Genomic DNA, 8,621 nt, shown 5'->3' on the forward strand with positions numbered 1-8,621 from the left:
ATGAAACCTATGTTATTCTTTAAGAAAATCTGAAGACAGTGCTGGCACCTTCAGCACCGCCACAAAGTGCTAAGATTTCACCAACAGTGTATAAAGTATTAGGGTCTTACACAACAACATATTGGTGCATTTATAACACAATCAGCCTGGACAAGCAGATTGACGTATACGATTAGGGCTGTCACTAGGGATGCACCGATACCATTTTTAAGACAGAGTATGAGTACCGATATTTTTTTTTCCTATTACTCGCCGATACCGATTCTGATACCTGTATTTTGGGATGTCCCATACGGAAATGTAATATATGTGCTTATATGAAATACCCATATATTAAATGCATGTTTTATATATGCCATATCCATATATGATTCCTATTAGAAAATGGAACAATTTCATATATTGACAGTTCTATTGACAAGTCTAACCCATACAAAAATATATGTTTATGTATGTATAATACATGTATTGCCATATATGGAATGTATATATAAATACATATATTCATATAAATTATGAATATATGTGAGATATATGTATTTTTATTACGTTATATACAAATTAGACATATATGCATGAAATATATGGTTTCATATATTTAATATTTTAATGTGATCTTTGATCTTTAAATAGAGGTTGTAGACACATGTAAGACACTCTACACTCTACAAAGTTGCAGTGCATTGCACTTTTCACACCTTAAGCCTTAAATGTTAAATGGTATAGTAAACTACACAAAGAAACATCTTTATTTAAACAGAATTTATTTAAATAGAAAAAAATGTTACTGACCTGCACAATCAAACAGAAAAAAAGAAACAATTACACACATAACTGACCAAAACACTGAACAGGCATAAGAAACAGAACATCAATTGTAGTGGTTCAGCTAAAGGTCTACAGGTTTGTATCCCCACAGCATGGTTAGTTTTTGGTTTACTGCCATCCCCAGTAGGCCCCAGGTGAAGAAATTTCTGGATTCCAGCATCTGTTAAAAAAAAAAAAAAAAAAAAGTAAAAGTTTGGGTTTTATAAGATAATTACAATAAATTTTCTGAACCACATATGATTTCAGGAAGTGCACAACATTTAAAAGCACCTTTTTAACTTTGGTAGTGTTGGGTGGTACAGTAAACTAAACTTGATTTTAGTCAACATGATATTAAAATATAAAACCTGCTTAAGTCTTGCAATCCAACATTGTACCAAAGTTTAATTTTGCTTTTTAGTTAGAACTGTGCCTATATCTTAAAGTGATTAACTACTATAAGATAACAAATATACTGAGTATTAAACATAGTTGGTAAAGTTAAAGATTATTTTAAAACTGCAGAATACTCATTATTTATGTAATAATTATAAGTTGTAGTTGTAAAATATTCCCAGATACCACAAGGACATGGCAGAACAACAACAGAGCACAGCCTGCATGCCCATTCAAATAATATGTCTCTATATACATGAAGAACTAAGCTATAGTAACCCAAATGCTCAATGACAGAGTTCACAGCTAAGGTTACAATTTAATTTGCTATTTAGCATCAATGAAATAAAGTGTTGACATTCATAATACCTAATATGTGCATCGTTTTGGCCTGGAGAAAAGAAATAGAGGGGTGGAACTATGACATGGGTTTTTGAATGACAATTTTGATTAAATCCCCTAAAATAAGGTCCGCGGTTCACACAAACTCATAATACTTTTACGTTTTATTCTATGACATAAAACACACCAGTTAAACCCCACTCTTGATTTTTTTTTTTTTTTAAACTGTTATGTTTCTTAAAAAAGATGGTTGCTAACATGCTGCTAAATGGGACTACAGGCCCTGTCGGAGGCATTAAACGTCATCACGCCAAGTTTATCAATTTACAGTATTTTCCAATTGTAGTATAATTTATAGTACAATTAATTGTAGAATAACCAATTAATAGTTTCCCCACATTTTTTTTGTTTTGCTTTGCCCTGAAATGCAACACAAGTCGTCGGATGGAAGATGCTCATTTGATCGCTTTCCTACTGATACGGGGACTCTCTCTGTATTTGTACCATAAATATTACAATTATTCCATATAAACACCACATTTACTGCCTTTGCCACAGTGAAAGTGAAACTTTAATAATCTATAGTGCTTAAAGCCACGTTAAAAATAAATGTTTATTGCCACATGAAGCTGTTAGAAAGCAGATAGATTGAGGATTTTCTAGAAGCAAGGATAAAATAATATTTTGTGTACCCACCCTAACAAAATGATAGCTGAAATATGGTACTTCATTCACTAAAATAAGTTTAATCTTACCATATCCAAAAACTCACTCACTCTTATTAATTATTATTATTTAATAGATTAAATGCACTAGAATTTTATTAAATGGAGTACATGGAGACACATTTTTAACTAACATATTTTGTTGATTTGATTTGTTTACATGTATATTGCAGAGGCTAGGTTTGGTTTCAATAAAATATTTAACCTTTTCTGTGTAGATGCTCCATCATTCACATCACTGCCATCCACATCTGCAGGTTCGGCCTCCATTTCTATTTTCTGAGAATTTCGGGACTCATTACCTTTTCATGGGACAAAAACAAGAATAGCACAATTATCAGCAAAGATATGAACAAAATTTACTACGATAGATTAACCATATTTTTAAAACCCCACAATCACATCCTTTAGTGTACTGTACCTTTGGGTCATTCCAGCTGGAATCAACAAATGGTCCCCACCTGACCCCCTCAGATTTGTCTGAAAAAAAATCTATGTGATGGGTAATATGCCTAATAAATCATATACAAAATTTCAGATCTCTACTGTGCGTACTTTTTCCACAAAAATCTGTAAAAAGTTTGTTTTTCACCACGTTTTGGCATCACTGTCTGAGTGACCATGTTCAGACTAAAATATCTCCAGAACTATTTGTGCCAGGTCCATGAAATTTTCTGGGCTAAGAGTCCTAGTCCAGAACTGCATGAATTACAACTCACAGCATTGTTACTGAATTTACACCTGAATGCTGGCCCTCTACTTTTCTTTGAAACTATTACTTTAAGGGTTTTCAGATGTCCATAGAAACCTCAATTTTCAATGTATAAGCATCAAACTTGGTAAATGGTCTGATATGTACCATGTCTTTCACATCCTTTGACATCAGACAATAGAGTTTTATGGATGTTGAGATATTAAGGTCCAAAAATTGAAAAAAACTCATTTACACCAATGTTCAGAGCAATATTTCCCATGAATGACACCAGGTGTGAACATGAAACTTTTTTTTTTTTGAAAGAGCATGTTCTTATTGATAAAATATAAAAAAATTGGGATGGGATGTTTTGCCTCATTTTTCTGTAATAATTTTTTTTAAAAATCACTGTTGTGTGACATTCACAACTACTGTAGTACCAGCTATTTTGAACTCATATGCCTAAATTAATGCTATAATCCAGCATTCCATTGTGCTCGGGACTCGGGGAAATCCGGCCTCCACCTCAGGAAAGTGCAATGGAACGGCCACTTAAGTTGGGGTTCCGAAACACACACTCGGGCCAGTTCAGTGCAGACCGAGTTGGTTGGAATTATCCATAGGCATCCATATTTTTGCCAACTGTTACAATGGAACGCATTTACGACAGACATCGGGAGAACTAACTCGGATTCACCGACTACCGACATTCAATGGAATGCAACATAAGTACCTAATCTTGATGTTCCACCCAATCCAGTGAATAATACATCCATTTTCATTGAGAAAGCAGGGCAATATTGATTAGAAATAATAATATTCAGGTGGTATGAGATCTAGCATCAATTAATCACTCAGTCAATCAGTCAACAATGATGAATTTTGAGGTCAGTCAAGTATCAGGAACACCAGGATTCCATGTCAACTTTGAGGCTGACCCAGTTGAACAAGGCCTTCACATCACAGATATGGCCCCAGGACAATATGTTACTTTGTGTGTGTGTATGACCGACAATGGTGGGTTGGTATCATCAGAGACGTCTCTTACACAGAGCAAACATTCAAGTGGTTTTTTTGCATCCCCATGGCCCAGCTAGAGGCTACTTTTGGCCAAAAAGGGAAGATGTCTGTTGGGTGCCTCTCCAGCACATCATAATGAAAATTGATGTGCCAGTTACTTCCACTGGACGATGCTATGTCATAAAAGAAAATGAAACTGTGGATTCAGACACTTTCATGAACAACTTTCAGTAACTGTTATGTCACATTTATCTGTGTTGGTGATATACATTATTAAAGTGACTCATGTCTGGAAGTACGTTTTTTGTATTTTGTATTTTTTGTATAAGTGGAACATTAATCAATTCTGTTGAAATGCCCATACCAAGTTGAATAGCAAAAGTGAACAATAGGATCAGTGACGAAACTCTGAGTTTTAAAAAAATTATTATAGAAAAATGAGGCAAAACCCCATCCTAATTTTTTTATATTTTATCAATAACAATATGCTCTTTCAAAAAAACAAGTTTCATGTTCACACCTAGTGTCATTCATGGGAAATATTGCTCTGAACATTGGTGTAAATCAGTTTTTTCCCATTTTTGGACATTAATATCTCAACATCCATAAGACTCTATTGTCTGATGTCAAAGGATGTGAAAGACATGGTACATATCAGACCATTTACCAAGTTTGATGCTTATACATTGAAAATTGAGGTTTCTATGGACATCTGAAAACCCTTAAAAGTAATAGTTTCAAAGAAAAGTAGAGGGCCAGCATTCAGGTGTAAACTCAGTAACAATGCTGTGAGTTGTAATTCATGCAGTTCTGGACTAAGACTCTTAGCCCAGAAAATTTCATGGACCTGGCACAAATAGTTCTGGAGATATTTTAGTCTGAACATGGTCACTCAGACAGTGATGCCAAAACGGGGTGAAAAACAAACTTTTTTACAGTTTTTTTGTGAAAAAAGTACACACAGTAGAGATCTGAAATTTTGTATATGATCTATTGGGCATATTACCCATCACATAGATTTTTTTCAGACAAATCTGAGGGGGTCAGGTGGGGAACTTTTCCAAAATTTGATGATTCCAGCTGGAATGACCCCTTTATGCAATATGCACATGCATGTACGTATGCACCCACTCTAGGCATGTCACTGACATGTTACTGCAATATAAATACTGTAATTTACTATATGAATTCAAGGTGCTTGCATTTAAATAATTCCATTTTGTACAGTTTTATACTACATCTCAGAGATAAACATTATAATTTTCATCCATTATTTTTGTCAGACAGCTTTAAATAATTTCCAAATGTGGCATTGCTTGTCCAGTGAAAACAATGAGCTCACAGTATCTCCATACATATTAACCTACCCAGTAGCTAAAATTAACTTTAACACGAGCAAATTGCAAAACACATCAATGCAGCTGTAATCATAACATCATATATAAAACAATGACAGGGAATATTTAAAACATTAGCTGATCTATATAGAGACAGAGGCTCTTGCAGACCAAAACAATCATATAACACTTAGTTTCTATGTAATATTAGCGCAGGAATAAAGCGTTGAGTAAATTTATGGCGTTATTTTTTAGTCAAAAGTTATGAGCGTGTAAGACATGCTCACGAGCACATTATGTTATTTCACACGCGCAAAAATGAACCTTCAAGCTGGCATGATAAAAGTACTCGCGCACAAATTCAACAACTGAGAGGTGTACAGGCAGCTGCGCGCGAGCGCCTGGCATACTCTCATAGGTTAACTCTGCTTGTACAGTGGAATCCTGCGCGCGCGCAGCGGGCTTCTGCTCGCGGAGTGCTGTTTTGCTCGCGCAGTGGATTTCTCCTCGCTCAGCTGATTTCTGCTCCCTCGAGTCTAGATGACTTTTGACAATTTGGGGGCGGAAACCAAGGAGGGCACTGACTCTCTTATGATTGGTCACTTTCATCGTAATCACACCCACGGGGACATCCTTGTACCTTGATTGACAGCTCTCATTACAGGAAGCACGGAGTCAAAGTATCTGACAGAGTTCAGTCATTCAGTTAACGGAATGGCGGCGACACCTGAAGATGTAGGCGTAAGTGATATTGATATATGATGGGGGGCTGTGTGTTTGACAATGTAGCAATTTAATCTGAAATTTGTTTGGAACATGTAAGTAGCTGACATAAGCTAATCAACCTTAACTAGCAAGTTTTAGGCTAGCAAACTCAGCAGGGGCTAACGTTAGGTGTCTCTCAGCAAACTAGCGTTTTGTTCAGTGCTGCATGTGTAAAACAAAACGTAAAGTATGGCCAGTGGTTCCCAAACTTTTCATGGCAAGTGTTTTAGTTGAACTAGTGACCATGTACAGTACCAGTCAAAAGTTTGGAAACATTACTATTTTTAATGTTTTTGAAAGAAGTCTCTTATGCTCATCTGATTTATGATCAATGTTGGAAACAGTTGTGCTGCTTAATATTTTTTATAACCTGAGATACTTTTTTTCAGGATTATTTGATGAATAAAAAGTTAAAAAGAACTGTATTTATTTAGAATAGAAACCTTTTGTAACAATATACACTACCGTTCAAAAGTTTGGGAACAATAACTATTTTTTTTTTTTTAAGAAATTAGTACTTTAATTCAACAAGGATGCGTTAAATTGATAAAAGGTGATGGTAATGATGTATATTGTTAGAAATGTTTTTATTTTGAATAAATGCTGTTTTTATGAATAAATGCTGTTAACGTTTTACTCATCAATGAATCCTGAAAAAGTATTCCAAAAAATATATTAAACAGCACAACTGTTTCCATCATTGATAATAACTGAGTATCAAATCAGCATATTAGGATGATTTCTGAAGGATCATAAGACACCAAAGACTGGAGTACTTGCTGATGAAAATTCAGCTTTGCATCACAAAAATAAATTACATTTTAAAATATATTAAAAAAGAGAACCATTATTTTAAATTGTAATAATATTTCATAATATTACTGTTTTTTTTTTTTTTTTTTTTTTTGTTTTGTTTTTTTAACTGCAGGCTTGATGAGCATAAGAGACTTCTTTCAAAAACATTAAAAATAGTAATGTTTCCAAACTTTTGACTGGTACTGTACATGGTCACTAGTTCAACTAAAACACTTGCCATGAAAAGTTTGGGAACCACTGGCCATACTTTACGTTTTGTTTTACACATGCAGCACTGAACAAAACGCTAGTTTGCTGAGAGACACCTAACGTTAGCCCCTGCTGAGTTTGCTAGCCTAAAACTTGCTAGTTAAGGTTGATTAGTTTATGTCAGCTACTTACATGTTCCAAACAAATTTCAGATTAAATTGCTACATTGTCAAACACACAGCCCCCATCATATATCAATATCACTTACGCCTACATCTTCAGGTGTCGCCGCCATTCCGTCCACTGTGCAGTGTTAACTGAATGACTGAACTCCGTCAGATACTTTGACTCCGTGCTTCCTGTAATGAGAGCTGTCAATCAAGGTACAAGGATGTCCCTGTGGGTGTGATTACGATGAAAGTGACCAATCATAAGAGAGTCAGTGCCCTCCTTGGTTTCCGCCCCCAAATTGTCAAAAGTCATCTAGACTCGAGGGAGCAGAAATCAGCTGAGCGAGGAGAAATCCACTGCGCGAGCAAAACAGCACTCCGCGAGCAGAAGCCCGCTGCGCGCGCGCAGGATTCCACTGTACAAGCAGAGTTAACCTATGAGAGTATGCCAGGCGCTCGCGCGCAGCTGCCTGTACACCTCTCAGTTGTTGAATTTGTGCGCGAGTACTTTTATCATGCCAGCTTGAAGGTTCATTTTTGCGCGTGTGAAATAACATAATGTGCTCGTGAGCATGTCTTACACGCTCATAACTTTTGACTAAAAAATAACGCCATATAAATTAGCGTAAATTACCTGCACCGCTGCCACATTCAAGGGCGTTTCATCCTTTCACTCAGTGATGTCGGTCTGTCTTCGTGCCCGTCTATAAAATCATTGTCGTTTATTGTGTGAAGGTACTGGCACATTTGTTATCCTTCCACTTGCTAAGAAAAACATCTTACCCCAGATGACTGTTTGTTTAGCCGCAGCCATTGCTCAGACTCTGCCGTTAGCGCGGATGTGTTTACATTATGGCGCATGCGCAAAAGCGGTATTGTGACGTTCACACACAATCTATGGCGTTATTTTTTAGTCAAAAGTTATGAGCGTGTAAGACATGCTCACGAGCACATTATGTTATTTCACACGCGCAAAAATGAACCTTCAAGCTGGCATGATAAAAGTACTCGCGCACAAATTCAACAACTGAGAGGTGTACAGGCAGCTGCGCGCGAGCGCCTGGCATACTCTCATAGGTTAACTCTGCTTGTACAGTGGAATCCTGCGCGCGCGCAGCGGGCTTCTGCTCGCGGAGTGCTGTTTTGCTCGCGCAGTGGATTTCTCCTCGCTCAGCTGATTTCTGCTCCCTCGAGTCTAGATGACTTTTGACAATTTGGGGGCGGAAACCAAGGAGGGCACTGACTCTCTTATGATTGGTCACTTTCATCGTAATCACACCCACAGGGACATCCTTGTACCTTGATTGACAGCTCTCATTACAGGAAGCACGGAGTCAAAGTATCTGACAGAGTTCAGTCA

At 36.6% G+C, this 8,621-nt stretch overlaps 1 long non-coding RNA gene across 1 annotated transcript; it reads right to left on the bottom strand.

Annotated features, from left to right (window-relative positions):
• Window positions 1-870: 870 nt before the first annotated feature.
• On the bottom strand, window positions 871-7,984 carry LOC127160268 (uncharacterized). Its single transcript, XR_007826688.1, has 3 exons — window positions 7,896-7,984; window positions 2,476-2,572; window positions 871-988 (listed from the first exon to the last, which is right to left on the bottom strand). It is a non-coding gene; the product is annotated as an uncharacterized LOC127160268 (long non-coding RNA).
• Between the last annotated feature and the right edge of the window lie 637 nt (window positions 7,985-8,621).

The sequence above is a fragment of the Labeo rohita genome, unplaced genomic scaffold (assembly GCF_022985175.1).
Source record: "Labeo rohita strain BAU-BD-2019 unplaced genomic scaffold, IGBB_LRoh.1.0 scaffold_309, whole genome shotgun sequence".
NCBI classification, from domain to species: Eukaryota; Metazoa; Chordata; class Actinopteri; order Cypriniformes; family Cyprinidae; genus Labeo; species Labeo rohita.